The sequence below is a fragment of the Geotrypetes seraphini genome, chromosome 1 (genome assembly GCF_902459505.1).
Source record: "Geotrypetes seraphini chromosome 1, aGeoSer1.1, whole genome shotgun sequence".
NCBI classification, from domain to species: domain Eukaryota; kingdom Metazoa; phylum Chordata; class Amphibia; order Gymnophiona; family Dermophiidae; genus Geotrypetes; species Geotrypetes seraphini.
Window position 1 is genome coordinate 328,895,630 of NC_047084.1, and position 16,296 is coordinate 328,911,925.

The following is a 16,296-nucleotide window of genomic DNA, read 5'->3' on the forward strand; positions in this document are numbered from 1 at the left end:
AGGCAGTTTCGTAAAAGAGGGGGTAGGTTTCAGTGAAAGAAAAGCCTTCCACGCCCTGGCCATGTCTGGAAATATTAACACAGTCTGCCCACAGAATTTAGCTTGTTTATTTTTAAAATAAGTTTTCATAATTAAACCTTTATCCCCCTCATTTGCACATATTAATAACAGGATGGCCCTATTTTGTATAGTATCCAACGAATCTTCCAAAAATTCAGTTAAATTTAAATCAGAGGATACTAACTGGTCCACCCCTTTCTCAAGACTTGTTTTTTTTTCTTCTGTGGGATATAGTAACAATTAGCAATAGTTAAAGTTTCTGAATTTGAGAGACCCAAAATCTCTTTATAGTACTTACGAAACAGAATTTCTGCTGACAACAAATGAGTTGATGGAAAATTGATCAATCTCAAATTCCTAGAGTGATATAAATTTTCCATGACTTCTAATTTGGAATATATACCTTATTTTTCACTCCATAAGACACATTTTTCCACCCCAGAAAAGGGGGTGGAAATGTAAGTGCATCTTATGAAGTGAAGAAAAAATTTGTTATGCCCATGCTGCCACCACATCTTTTAACCCCCCCCCCCGGCATATTTTTTTTAAACCCCACCACCGCTGCATCTTTAAAACCCGCCCACCCGCTCACTGCCGTTGTACCTGGTGGTCCAGCATATTTCCCAGCCAGCGGCACCATGGACCAGAAGCGCAGAGATCAGGAGCAGTGATTAGAGTGGCTTATGGGCCTGGGTCCTCCTCTCCATGGTTCACTAACCCACCCCCAAGACTACTTAAGACACCTCTGTGCAGCTCTACTAGGCTTTCCTATGCCAGGCTGCCAGGTGCTGATGTTCTGGAGGCAGATATGTAAAGTTGTTATGTTTTTTATGGGGGGGTGTCAGTGATCACTGTGGCTATGTGTGGGGGGGTCTATACTTTGTGTCTGCTGTGCTTATCTGGTCACTTTGAATACTTTTTGTGGACTTAGACCTGGTTTTAAATGGCCTAAGTCACAATGTCAAAGTTCCGTCTTTTACAGGGGAATCAATACCTCCTTTTTCCTACTGGCCATACCTCTTCCTCCCTCAAGCTTCTTTTGGATTTATCATGTAGGCATCCTGTTATAAAATTAGGCTCTATTTATTCAGGGCTCTATTGCACATTTGCTGATTGGCGATTCTCATGAAAATGTCATTGCAATTTTCCCTTCTCACCAGCTGCCAAAAACCACTGGAAGAAATTATTTCAGTACATCAAGGGCACTGAAGGAAAGAACAGGAATTACTGGAAAAGTAAAGTCATGTTTTGTTTTATTTCCATTTATTACTGGAAAACTGAATGAAGTCTGGAGGAATGGTTTGCTGAGGGACCCAGAATTAGCTGATCCTGGTGACAGATTTATTTCTGTGGCTGTTTCCTTATTTGCAAAAGCAGTACATTTTATTTAAAATGGCACATGGAAGGATTGTCACAAACTTGTTCCTGAAAAAGCTTTGAGCGCACGAGCTGGTCTCTTGTCAGACAAAACATAGGGAAGAACGTGTTAGTACACATCCTGAGAATGGGCTGGTTGGTAACTTTAGACCCTGCAGTTGCGCTTGTTGCAATAATGTGATTGTGAGCTTAACATTTTAACCATTTGAAATCAGGATTGACAGACGGCCAATGATATGGCATGCTACACTTCTGATTAATCATCTGTGTGACATGTGCTGCATAAGAACAACAAACTGGAAACATAGAATTAGAATTTCATAATGCAAGGGTGTGACTGGCTAGGTGCAGAAACAATCACCCTTGTTAAACATTGGCTGAAAAAAACCATCATCTCTCACCTTTCCCATTCGTGGGTTGAAAGTGTGTCTCACAAGAGAAGCTGAGCGAGAACAAAGACTATTTTAAAGAGAATCATCGTGGAAACATTGAACTCTGGTGGACTGAACAATGACTGCTGTACATAGTATTCTAGATTATTTTTCTCCCGAAATCACTGTTATTGTTCGGCAATAATTTAGCTACTTTTGTGATCAGTTATTTGTTTTTTCAAATATTTTAACATAAAATAACTCCAAGGAGCAACCAGCTGAGCCCAGCTTTTTTTTTTTTTTAGATCAAATATTTATTAATTTTATAATAAAAATAAATACAATTATTAACTAGGACATGAAACCATCTAGCTATACAAGCAAAGTATACAAGAAGGATTATTGACTATAAGACAACCGGATATATCATGTCAAACCTATATAACAAGGCCAGTATATATATTTTAAACTAAGGATATACATGCAAAACATGGAAGAAAATTCCCAATGAACACCACAGGATAGCTTAATTTAAGCTAAGGAGAAGTTCAGTATAAGCATTAAACAATACACTCATACATATTATATGTCAGTGGTCTAAAGCACAGTAAGTTTGAACAGGGCTCCATGTTCTACGGTATGAGCTAGTAGAATGATGTTTTTCCGCAATGACACTTTCAAATTTGGAAGTTATCCAAAGTGGAATTCATGGTATGGTGGAATACAGTATGTATAAGTCCTTCCAGCAATGCAAAATGTTTTTGATGGCAAGAAACAGCAGAATGTTGAGCAAATGATCATTGGGTTCAGAGAGGGAATGTGTAAGACCCTGTTTTCTAAGAATAATAATTTTAAGATGTAAATGTTCGTGAATATTCAATATGGAAGACATGGTGTTCCAAACCTTATCCCCATATACCATAAGATGGGACCATTGATATATCATATGAGGTAGTATACCCACTGATTTTCCACAGGACAAACATAAATTGGAGACTTCATGAGAAAACTTAGTAAGTTTCTGTGGAGTCCAGTGAAAACTTTTTATATTCTGGGGGGGGGGGGGGGGGGGCAGCGCTCAGCACTTTGCTGACCGCTATTGGCGTTAAACCAAGAGATTCAATGCCTGATCAGATCTGGGCTCTGGCATTGAATTTCTGGGATTATGGAACTGGTGCAAAACCACAGTTGATTAAGCCTCCCCTTTTACTAAGCCATGTAGAGGTTTCTACTGTAGCCCAAAGCATTAAGGGCTCCTTTTACGAAGGTGCACTAGGGCCTTAACGCGCGGAATAGCGCACGCTAAATTGCTACATGCATTAGCCGCTACCGCCTTCTTTTGAGCAGGTTGTAGATTTTTGGCTAGTGTGCGCTAATCCGGTGCCTGCGCTAAAACCGCTAGCGCACCTTCGTAAAAGGAGCCCTAAATGTTCGACGCTCATAGAATTCTGAGTGTCAAAGCAGCTTCGGAGCATTTAGCACTCCGGGCCGTGGTAGAAACCTCCATCACATCTTAGTAAAAGGGGGGTGTTATGTGTGATTTTTAGCATTTAATCAGCTATTGTAAACCTCTTAAAGATAGCACTGATTCCCAAGGGGAGGGGCCTGAGGCATCTGAGCCAATCAGGGCCTTAGGCCCTGCCCCATGCATCACATGATGCACTGGGAGGGGAAGGCCCAGCATTGTAGACTTGGCTGCCTCGGAGAAGGAGGGACTGAGCACACCTCCTGCTCCCAACTTAAAGATGCGAGGGAGACCTTCGTGGCAGGAGGGAGTGGGCATCCCTCCTGCCTTTTTTTTCGGGTGATAGGGGATGATTGGCGAGAGTTGGGGGTGTCTTTTTTCCGACATAGAGTGTGTATGTATGCAAACAAAACCAATATAAAAAGCTTGTCTTTCTGGCTTCCTGATGTAGCCTAGCAAAACACAGACTGTGTTGGAGCAGTGAACTGACCTTTTCAGATAAGTGGTCTATCGTTAAATATCTCTTGTAGAGTTATAACATCTGCCACTCCAGCGGAAGCAAGCTCACTTGCTCCACTTAATGTGTTATGATTAAAATCTAAGCACTTTCTCAGCGACATCGTATCGCTGCTATGGCGCCTTGCTGAAGAGCTTATGAGCACACTTAATATTTAAAAAGCCTTTAAGTGCTATTTGGTGATACCAATTTGAGAGACTTGCCCAGCATTGATGAGAGGGGGGTATTTTGTTGTTTTGTTCCATTTTGAATTTATTGCCCCTCTTGAATGGATTGTAACTTAAAATTCGCAGTCTGTTTGGATCAAAGATTGGCGTATGGCAGAAAGTGAAGGAGAAAAAAACAGCAAATGGATAAGGTGGTCCTGGATACACAGTTAAGAACACAGACGGAAGGAAGTGCAGCCAGAGACATGGTAAAAGATGGTTTGAAAAACAAAATCACCAACAAAGGCAGGGGAAATGATTTTATTTTCAATTTAGTGATTGAATTGTGTCAATTTTGAGAATTTACATCTGAAATGCATTTGTTTCTATTTCTCTGGGGTTGTACTGCATGCTGTCTTGAATCTTAGGGTTTCGTTTGTATATATTAGTACTTTTAGTTTGTGGTTCCGAATATGCATAAGAGTTATCTGTGTTCTGGTAGGAATGAATGTTGAGAAGCATACAGTGTGCTTTGTGTAGTTTAATTGTGTGGTTAACCATCATGTGTTGTTAATAAGATTATATTGTGTGTATATGTGAAAAATGAAAGGAAAAATGGTATTACAATTAGTTCTATTATGGGGGCGGGGTCTGGGGTGGAGATTGGGCGGGGTATGGGCTGCCACTTAACCTGTGTTTTAGATTTCTGCCCCTTAATGTAATTGAATACGACACCCCTGCTGTATACAGAGAATAAAGGATCTCCCTACTTCTAGGGATTAGCTGATGCTGTCAACTTGGATGAGACAATACATTCACTAACCACAGCTTTGATAAAAAGAATTGCTTCAAGGTTTGGTCCATATTTAAAACCAGTGCCTACCATAGTGCAATGATGCTTGTTCTAAAGTTCAAGTTGAGATATCTACCAGCACACAAGGTATGAAAAGACGCAGCTAGCTGCTCATTTGTGCTGTGGCTGCAGCAGAGACTGATGCCAAAGCTAGTGGCATAGTTCCACTTTCATTTGTGCAGGAGTTAGTCAGCCTCCAAGGAAAATAATGGCACTGGAGGTGAAGACTTCTTTGATTTTCTGTCCACTGCAAAAAGCAACCTTCCAGCAGTTGAATCTCTAGTAATGGAAGAGGTCGAGTGTTATCTGGAATGTTCAGATGCTTCCACAAACAGCCTACGTGCATTTCCAAAAGTGGCAAAAGCTTTTATCAAGTTCAGTGCTGCATTTCCCAGCAGCAGAACAGTTATTTAGTTGCTGAGGACAAATTTTAATGCCATGAAATGCTCTGGTAGTGACAATAACTTTAAGAAACTAGTTTTTTTTTTGCAGTATAAACTTAAGTGATATGTTGAGAATTCTTAGACTTTAAACACATAGCAGAGTTATCACAAAGTATTTATCAACTCTTTTTAAACATTAAACCCCTTTTCTTGCTATGTGCAATGTCTGTACAATTGCTTTTAAGGCAAATTAAAATGCCATTGAAGTACCTAACTACTTTCGCAATAGTTGTCTCATTTGAACTACTACAAGAAAAAATGTAGTTAACCAGGTAAGTTAAACTACTTTTTTAGTAAACTGTAGTTATACTGCCTTTTGAGTAGTTGATGCCGAGCAGTAGCGTAGTAAGGAGGGGGGGTGTGGACCTCCCCCGGCGCTGTGTCGGTGGGGGCACTGGGACCTCTCTGCCCCTCCCCCACACCATATCTCTGTAGATCTTCACTAGCGCAAGCGCTGGCAAAGATTTAGAGGTACGGGGTAAAAGGAGAGCGCAAGTGTGGAGAGAGGATGGGAAGGAGCAGGGGGTGCAGAAAGGAGGGTGAAAGGGGGACCCACCATCCCTTACTACACCACTGATGCCCAGCACTGTTTGCCCAAGATCACAAGGCATATCAGTGGAATATCTTACTGTCAATCCACTGCCCTAACCATTAGATTTCTCCTCCACTGACAGAGCTTTTAATTAGGGAGGTCTAGTCCCAGCCAAGTTTCAAGTTTAATTACATTTGATGAATCGCTTATTACAATATCTAAGCGATGTACAGTTTAAAAACCAACAGATTGTGGTAATACATATAGTTTAAATGGGCTAGACAATAGACAGACAATTTGGACAGACATGAATGAGTAGGAAAGAGGGGAAAAGTTACAATTATGATATTTGTTAAAATTTACATAAAAAGGAAAACACATTAGGTAAAAATGGGGTGAGATAAGGTAGAAATTTGATTAATTATTAGAAGAATGCGAGAATTTAGAATAGATCTGTCATAAATCAAATGCCACTAGGTTCTCCCTTCTTCAGACCTTACATTATAGTTTTTTATAACTAATCACCTATTTTCTGTCTCTCCTTTGACATCCATTTTCCTTTTTAATCACTTGCCTTTCTTTTCAGGTCCTTTGAGTCCTTGGCTTCATTTTGGGTAGAACTATGACCTTTTCCAGCTCTCCAGGAACTACTACTGCATTCTCATAAGAACTCTTCTCTCTCTCTCGGAACCTTTATTTATACTTGCTCTTCTGCTTGTTCTCGAGACCTTGTGTGCTATCTCATTCTGTACCAGGGGAGTGTGTGGCGCTGTGGTTAAAGCTACAGCCTCAGCACCCTGGCCTTCTGGGTTCAAATTCATGCTGCTCCTTGTGACCCTGAGCAAGTCACTTAATTCCCCTATTGCCCCAGGTACACTAGATAGATTGCGAGTGCATCGGGACAGACAGGGAAAAATATTTGAGTACCTGAATAAATTCATGTAAACCATTCTGAGCTCCCCTGGGAGAATGGGATAGAAAACTGAATCTATATATATATATAAAATCGGAGGTATGTATGTGTGTATGTGCCGCGATCACGCAAAAACGGCTTGACCGATTTGAACGAAACTTGGTATGCAGCTCCCTCACTACCTGGGGTGATATGTTCTGGGGGTCTCGCGGCCCACCTGCACACGTGGGCAGAGCTACAAACATAAATTAAGATTTCACCCATTCATGTCAATGGAAAAAATGTAAAAAGCTGCCATTCTCACAGTAATTCAAAAACGGCTTGACCGATTTGAACGAAACTTGGTATGCAGATCCCTCACTACCTGGGGTGATATGTTCTGGGGGTCTCGCGGCCCACCTGCACACGTGGGCGGAGCTACAAACATAAATTCAGATTTCACCCATTCATGTCAATGGAAAAAATGTAAAAAGCTGCCATTCTCACAGTAATTCAAAAACGGCTTGACCGATTTGAACGAAACTTGGTATGCAGATCCCTCACTACCTGGGGTGATATGTTCTGGGGGTCTCGTGGCCCACAACTCTATGTTGCTTGCTCAAGGGTGGGTTCACCCAAGAATTTATATGTTCTTGCTCCAGGAGGTGAAACTAAAAATGTTGTTTATAATCACGTTTTGCGTTAGTTGTATTGTATTCATTTTGTCAAATATTTCACATTATAATTTGAATATTGTACTTTTTATTAAGCTGTAAAAAAATAATTTCATTCACCACTATAAAGTATCTTTATTTGAATCCATTTACAGTGTTATTGCTATAATTAAATACCCGTGCAACGCTGGGGCATCAGCTAGTAAATAAATATGTAGTGCTTGCTGGTTCCTTCGTTGCATCACATTAATGTTTTAGCTTGTCAGAATAAAATGATTCATGGATATGTTTGAAGCCTAGGGAATGGATGACATAAGGGTAGGGACCTTGTGACATAGAATATATCTTTTTTCATATTGAACATTGTGAGATCCGCTACATGATTTTAGAACATGCACTAATTATTCAAAGGATCTTGAATATTAGAGAATGACACGGGGGGAAAAATATGTCCCAATCCTCGTGAGCTCATCCCCATCCTATCCCTACAAGCTCAGTCCCCGTCCCTGCAAACCATCTGATCCCATCCGCACAAGCCTCGAATAGTTTTATACTAAACTTATTTTATTAAAGTATAAAAAGAAACAGTATTCTATACAATTGTCATTTATAAATATTTATCAACACAACTAATATACTACTTTATCCTAAAGCAAAGAAAATAAATTAAAATTTTTTTTCTACCTTTGTTGTCTGGTTTCTGTTTTCCTCATCTTCTCGACATTCTATTCCTGCCATCCACTGTCTGCCTTCTCCCTGCCTCTTCCATATGGCATCTGCTCTGTTACTGTGCTTCTCCCTTCCATCTCTCCCTCCAACCCCACCCCCCTGATTGGTCTAGCATCCATCTCCTTCAGAGTCTTCTCCCCTCTCTCTCCTACCCACTAACATGCTCCTCCCTCTCTCTCCATTTTCTTCCATCATATTCCCCTCTCTCCTACCCATTTCCATGCAACATGGTCCCCTCTCACTCCCCTACCCATTTCCATGCAGCATCTGTTCCTCTCTCCCTTCCCCTCTGTTCCCCCATCTTCTCCCCTCTCTCCTATCCACTAATATGCATCTGCTTCTCCCTCTCTCTCCATTCCCTTCCTGCATATTCCCCTCTCTCTCCTACCCATTTCCATGCAGCGTATTCCCCTCTTCTTTCCCCTACCCATTTCCATGCAGCATCTGTTCCTCTCTCCTGATCACCGCCGACTGGGCATCTCCCTCCCTTCCCCTCACCTTCATGCTGATTTCATTTTTTCTCTCTCCCAGCTGCCTGAGCCTTTCATCAAGTCATGTATGACTGCCTGAAACTTCTTCTCTGATGTAAGTTCCTGTTTCCAGTTGTGTCAGAGAAGATTCAAGTAGCCGTGTGCAACTTATTGAAAGGCTCGTGCCTCTAGGAGACAAGAAAAATGAAAATCGCCACGAAGGGAGGGAGATGCCCGGATGGCGGCAATCGGAAAGAAGGAGGGGACTACTGGACCATGTGATCAGTGACCGTGCGCGTTCTTTCAAGAAAGGAATGCCAGCAGCATTAGCAACACCAGGAAATAGAAAACCTAGAGGAAAAGATTTAGTTCTGAAAAAAGCAAAAGGAAATTAAAATGCCTTTAGCTGAGAGGCAGACAAATACCCTCTCTTTCTGTTCAACAGCTCTAAAGTCATGGTAAAAGTTTGCAGCCACCACCATTTTCAATATTTATGAGTGATAGTGTCTACATCATAGAAAACTGGACCTCAACCCACTGCCTCAAACTAAATAAGAATAAAACAAAATTCCTACACAAGGATTACAGTAGATGACACAGACTTTCTATAAGAACTACAATTTTGACTAATAATAATAATAACAGTTTATATACCACAGGACCGCAAAGTTCTATGAGGTTTACAATGATTAAAAGATGCTACAAATTGAGTGGAATTAACAAAGTTAAGAGTTAGTGATTAACAGCTCTAAAGATCAGTTGTTGTGGACTAAGATTGTATAGGTCAGTTACCTAAGTACTTCAAGAACAGATGTGTTTTTAGGTGCTTCCTGAATTCCCCATAAGTAGTAGGCATGAGCAGTTGTTCCAGATCTTTACCCTATAGTGCTGCCTATTGATGATGTCTTTTAAATTTACAATCTCTAACCCAGTGGAGAAACAAAGTTCGGATGTGAGCTTCTCTTATGTTTGTTGGTTGTGAAAGAGAAAAGGTCTGTTATATATTTAGGGGCTAAACCGTATAGTACCTTAAAGCAAAAACAACTAAACTTGAATTTCACATGTGCCTCCATCGGCAGCCAGTGTAGAAGTCAATAGGAAGGTGTTACATGATTGAACTTCTTCAAACCACAAAGTAGCCTAACCACTGCATTTTGTACCAGTTGCAATCGCCACATATTCTTCTGGGAAATTGCCAAGTAGGCAATGTTACAGTAATCAAGTTGACTCAGTATAAGGGATTGTACCAGAATTCTAAATGATGAGACATCAAAATATGCTCTAATGGACCGAAGCTTCCAGAGGGTGAGAAAACTTTTTCTAACCAAGGAGTCCACCTGGTCTTTCATGGTCAGGCTCTGGCCCAATGTTACACCCAATACCTTCATAGTAGGTTGAATAGGATAGCTAAGGTTATTGATGCACATTGATGCTTTAGAGTCAAGCGGGTGTGGCGAAGCTACAAAAAATGTTGTTTTCTCTGAATTAAGCTTTAGTCTGAATTCAGTCATCCATTGCTCCATCCGATTTAGTACTTCTGTTGCTTTAGGGGTAACTTCTGAGAGAGAGGTAATGAATGGGATAATGATCGTAAAGTCATCTGCGTAGCTTAATAGTTTTATCCCCAACTGGGACAATTGCACACCTAATGAGGACATGTAAACATTGAAAAGCAAAGGGGATAATGGTGACTCCTGTGGCATGCCAGATGGATTGCTCCATGTATCAGAGAGATCATAATTAAAATGTACTTGATAGGTGCGGGATATAAGGAAACCTCTAAATCAGTTTAATACCTCTCCTCTGATTCCAATTGCGTCTAAGCATTGTAACAGTTTCCCATGGTCCACCAAGTCAAAGGCAGAGCTCATATGAAATTGAATATTCAGGGCGTTAAGGCCCTTACTAAACAAGAAACGCAAATTATCCAGGATAGCCGCAATTACTGTCTCAGTGCTAAACAAAGGCTACGACGGGAGCTCACGGCAGCCATTTCCTACGAGTGATCTGCATGGGGCATGAGCGTAGGAAGATCGCTCCTGCCCCGAAAACCTGCTAGACCACCAGGTAAGGTTTAAGGGATGTCGGGGAAAGCGGGGGATGGGTCAGAGCCGGCCCAAATATTATTCGCGGTTTTTTTAATATTCACGGGCCGGCTCTGCCGCTAACCCCCATGGATACGGAGGGAGAAGTGTATATCTTATATTTTCATTTAGTGCAAAATATTCTCATTCTCCCACCTTATTTCTTAGGTTTCTGGCATTTGCATATAGATATTTCAAACAGTGTTTGTCACATCTATTTACAATTTGCTCAGCAGTTGGCATAGATAATCTTTAAAATCAGTCTGCTCTGGTCTACTTTGGCTGTATTGCAATCTCACTATTGGGATGCTCTGTCTTCCCTTTTATGATGATATCTTTTAAAGATACCTTGTCCACCACCTACTCCTTAACCAAACTAATAGAATTTTCAGGTTTCAAGTTTTTCAAACGATAAAAATAGGATAATATTAAATTACAAACAATTAAACAGAAAAGTACAAAAATGACCCCCCTCCCCAAAACATCAGGAACAAAAGAAAAGGAGGGAGAAATACATTTCATAAAAGGATAGGCGAACAATTAAGGTAAAAACAAAGAGGCTAGGTGATAAAAGGAATAGTTGGTTGAAGAACAGAAAGGGGGCATCACAATTAATTATTCTAAATTAAAGGCATCCTTAAATAAATAGCATTTCAACTTGCATTTAAATCGATCCAGCATTGAGGGCACTGTACTTAACTGGTTCAATGACTTTCTACAGAACAGGAATTATCTCATCTACAAAGATGGAGTACTCTCCAAGAGCTGGCAAACATTCTGCTGTACCATTCCCTAATGTTCTCTACTATCCCCAATACTTTATAACCTTTTCATGAGTTTCCTGGACCACAATAACTTAAGCAACAATGATGCCTCCCAGAGAATATCTAATGGCACTGACAAAATACACACCTGGGCTACATTCAAACATAACCCGAAATACTATGGCTTCACAGCACCTCGCAAACAGCCCCTACAACTATCACACTACCCTCTGGAACCACTCTAGACAGCAAATCTTCTAAAATACTTGAGTCATATTCAACACCTTATCCTATGAACCCCAAATCTCCAACCTAGGGAAAAAAAACCCCATTTACAGTCTGAGACAGTTAAGACTAATCAGTCAATTCTTCCATGATCACCATTTTGCCATATTGACACAAATGCTGGTACTATCCCTATTAGACTATTGTAACTCTCTCTACGCTGGTATAAACAGTGCACTTATCTGCAAGCTACAACTGATAGAAAACATAGCAATAAGACTAATATTCAAACTGAAAAATTTGATTTCATCTCGCACTACTTCTGCACTGGCTAGCTATCAATGCATGCATTACCTTTAAACTATCGTGTATAATGTTTCAAATCTTATATGCAAACTTCACTGAACCTCTTATAAACCTTTTCATCAATTCCTGATCTACATCATCTAGAGGCCTCTAGTCACTTCTACAGATTCTACCTTCTCCCAAAGGAATGAAATACGAATGCATATTTAAATTGCTACTCATCTTTCTTGGCACAAAAACCTGGAACAACCTTCCAACAATTGTCAAGACTGAACCTAACTACTACAAATTGTGTAAGACGCTAAAGACTCTCCTCTTTGAGAACATATATATCATGGACACCTAACAATCACAACCAACCACAGCAAACTACACATCGCATCACTCAAGTGCCGAACAACCTGCCTCATACCCTGCATCTTCCTTTACCTTTCTCAATTGGCTTGCAATTGAAACTACTATACTGTATATCTAATTTCTTCACTAGTCTTCCCACTATGATAAATTAAACTTTATCCTTCAGCAGTATATACCATAATAATCTGTTTGCCTTATGTTACCGTTGTATCTCCTAAACAAATTGTAAAACTCTAGAATGGTAAATTGCCTTGAACCTAGATAGACATTGAGCAACCCAGAAATTGTTGATTCAATTTCACTACAAGACAAATGCAGACCAATTTCACTACAAGACAAATGCAGACCTGTATATGAAACACATAGAAGTCACTTTTTGACAGAGCTTACAATCTATTTCAGACACAGAAATTATGGAATTACTTATTGAGGAAATGATTAAAGCCAACATAGGACCTGAACAGGAGTTAGCAGTTAAAAGTAACCTCAAAAGGTGGTCTTTTAGCCTAGATCTGAATATAGCTAGACATGGGGTGCAATGTACTGACTCAGGAAGTCTATTCCAAGCATACTGTGCAGCAAGATAAAAAGAACAGAGTTTGGAATTGGCAGTGGAGGAGAATGGTATGGATAAGAAAGACTTATCTCCTGAACAGAGTTCTCAGGGAGTGGTGTCGGGAGAAATGAGTGTGGAAAGATACCGAGGAGCCCCATTTCTCAAATCCTAAGCACTCAACAGGTACCCCCTAAACATTTGAGCCCTATGCACGAATCAATGTCTTCATCTAGCCCTACGCACAGCAATAGATATTAGCAGGAAGTACATCTACCAAGAAAATAAAAGTATGATTCAGTCAACAGGTTTCACAGTAGCATTAAAGAAAGTGAAACACAAAAAGGCAGCCCCTTAAGACTAAGGATTTATTTCTGACCCCTATGCTGTTTGTGTGTGTGTGTGTGGTGGGCATTAGAGAATGACACGGTGGCGGGTTACCCGCGGCTAGCTGCATTTAGCCGCGGGTAACCCGCCAAAACGGGGAAGAAAAAATAGTGGCCTCTGCGGGACGGGGACAATGCCATTTACCGCCCCGTGGAGCGGTGAATGGACTTGTCCCCGCAGTGAGGCAATCAAGATCGCGCGGTCCCCGCCATCTCCCTCCCTCCACCTCACCTTTGAATTGGAAGAGCACCACCGGTTGAATTTCTGCCGGTCCGCGCGAAGAAAAAACAAAAAGCCTCTCCTTTTCTCCTGCTCTTATCGCCATGCTGCAGCTACTAAAGCCGACAGGAAGTCTATCTGACGTCGGAGAGGACGTTCTGGGCCAGCCAATCGCTGCCTGGCTGGCCCAGAACGTCCTCTCCGACTTCAGAATTGAGTCGGAAAGAAGACTTCCGGCTTTAGCAGCTGCAGCATGGCGGTAAGAGAAGGGGAAAAGGACAGAGGCTTTTTTTTTTTGAGCGGCAGGGTGGCAGCAGGCTGGCTTTGGCAAGGGAGGGAGAAAGGTAGACAGGCACAAGTAGGCAGGCAAGCTTCGGGGATGGGGGTGGGACAAAGTGTGGAAGGCAGTGTTAGGGACATAGGAAGGAGGCACTGGGGGCACTAAAGACATGGGAAGGAAGCACTGGGGCACTAAAGACATGGGAAGGAGGCACTGGGGGCACTAAAGACAGGAAGGGGCACTAAGGACATGGGAAGGAAGCACTGGGGCACTAAAGACATGGGAAGGAGGCACTGGGGACACTAAAGACAGGAAGAGGTACTAAGGACATGGGAAGGAGGCACCGGGGCCACTAAAGACATGGGAAGGAGGCACCGGGGGCACTAAGGACATAGGAAGGAAAGAGGGAGGGAATAGAAAGGGACAATTCTTGGGCCTGAGTGCAGAAAAAAAGAAATGAAAGAAAGAATACACAGACAGAAGGCAACGCAACCAGAGACTCATGAAATCAAACACCAGACAACAAAGGTAGGAAAATGATTTTATTTTCAATTTAGTGATCAAAATGTGTCAGTTTTGAGAATTTATATCTGCTGTCTATATTTGTCTATTTTTCTATAGTTACTGAGGTGACCGAGCTTGTGGAGATGGGGCAGAAACAGGGTTTTAAAATTTTAGTCCTAGTAGTTTGCCAGTCCACAAAATAATTCTTTTATTTCTGCCAGTCCACGGGTGTAAAAAGGTTGAAAACCACTGATGTAGAGTATGCCGGCTTTCTTTTTCGCCAAGCCGCGCTCGCATTGATCAATCTTCTCCTCTCTTGCAACTTCCTGTTTCCGGTTGCATCAGAGGAGAATATTGAACAAATGAACACCCGCACATGCGGCTGGGCGAAAAAGAAAGCCGGCATACTCTACATCTAAGGTGAGATGGAGGGAGGGAGATGGCGGAACACTGCAGTCGGTCGGGTGTCTGCTGTTTTTGTATCACTGCCTGCCTGCGCTCACGTTCCAGATCCTCCTGCATTTTTAGTGTGCACAATTGACCTGATTCGAGCTATAGGTGAACATGGGGGACACGTCAAAAGGGAGGACAAGTTAATTGATTTATTTTATGTTCAGTTTTTACTACAGAGCAGAGGCACTGAAACAGATTCTCAGTGCAGTAGTAGTAGTGGCAGAACTCTCTTCTGTCTTCATGGTGTTTCGCAGTACTGAGGCTTATATGGATGCTGCGGGGACGGTGACGGGGCGGTGAATGGGATGGCAGTGGCGGTGACGGGGCGGTGAAAGGGATGGCAGTGACTGTGACGGGGCGGTGAAGAGGATGGTGGACCGGGGACGGTGCAGTGACGGGGACAGATTTTTTCCCCGTGTCATTCTCTAGTGTGCATCTTTGTCTATATGTCTGGTCTATGTTGTGCATCTCTATGTCTGCATATGTTGACACTACTGACTAGAGAACAGGGGAGAGGCAATTTGAAAGAAGCAATCCTGTAATTGCTGTTTCATTGTGTCAAACTTTCCATGAGGCAGAAGCTGGAATTGTGTCTTCCACAGAACATATTGATCCATTTCATGGAGGGGAGCTTATTTCTCTTGAATGCCTTAGTCTTCAGGCCTATTTTCAAAACTGATGTGTCTTTCTACCAGTTTTTCCTTCATGCTAATTTGTTCTTGGTCCATTAAGTTTTTGGCGTTGTCTTTCCTCCAGACATTCTCAACCTCATATTTATAACTCTTTCCTACACATTGTACAAAAAAGATCTATAAAGTCTATCCAATATCAGTTGGGTGGGAAAGTTAAAAACGGAGGTCCAAATATCAGCAGGCAATTTTTAAAATGAAAGTACAAGCTTACTTTCACTTTGAAAATTGGTGCAAAGACCATAGGTGGAAAGCATACAGACTTTGTGACAATATGGACGCTGTGAAAACCAGTTTCATTTTCAGTCCTATGCGGTTTTGGTGCACTCGTTGCCTACCATCACTTTGGTGTTTTTAAAGAGCATTTATTGCAATACTTGGACATCTGAATTAATACATGTGGAGGAGCATAATCGAAAGAAACGTCTAAGTCCATTTTTGCCTAAGTCACAAATTGTCCAAAGTGACACAGCTTAGGACACATTTTTGAAAAATACGCCCAAAATATTTTTTTTCCTGAAAATCGTCTAACTATATGTCCAGCCGTCTGATTGTCCAAGCTGCTAAATCGTCCATCTTTATACCACATTTTCATCTAAATATTCATCCAAGTCAAAAACGCCTAGAAAAAGCCCTGTTGGACATGGGAGGGGTCAGCAAAGTGATGGACTGGACACCCAGACATGGCACCTGAATAGTGGGGAACCTTACAGGGCACTGCTGTGAACTTCACAAAAATGGTGCCACATTATAATCTCATTACAGCTCCCTTATAGGTCATGGTGAGCCCCCCCAAAACACCCCCAGAATATTCTAGACCCACCTACCACCCTAATAGCCCTTATGGCTGCAGGAGCCACTTATAGGGCAGTGCAAAAGGGTTTTAGGTTTTTTTGGAGTGCACATGTTGCACCATGAATGCAGTGCTTACAGTGGCTTATGAGCC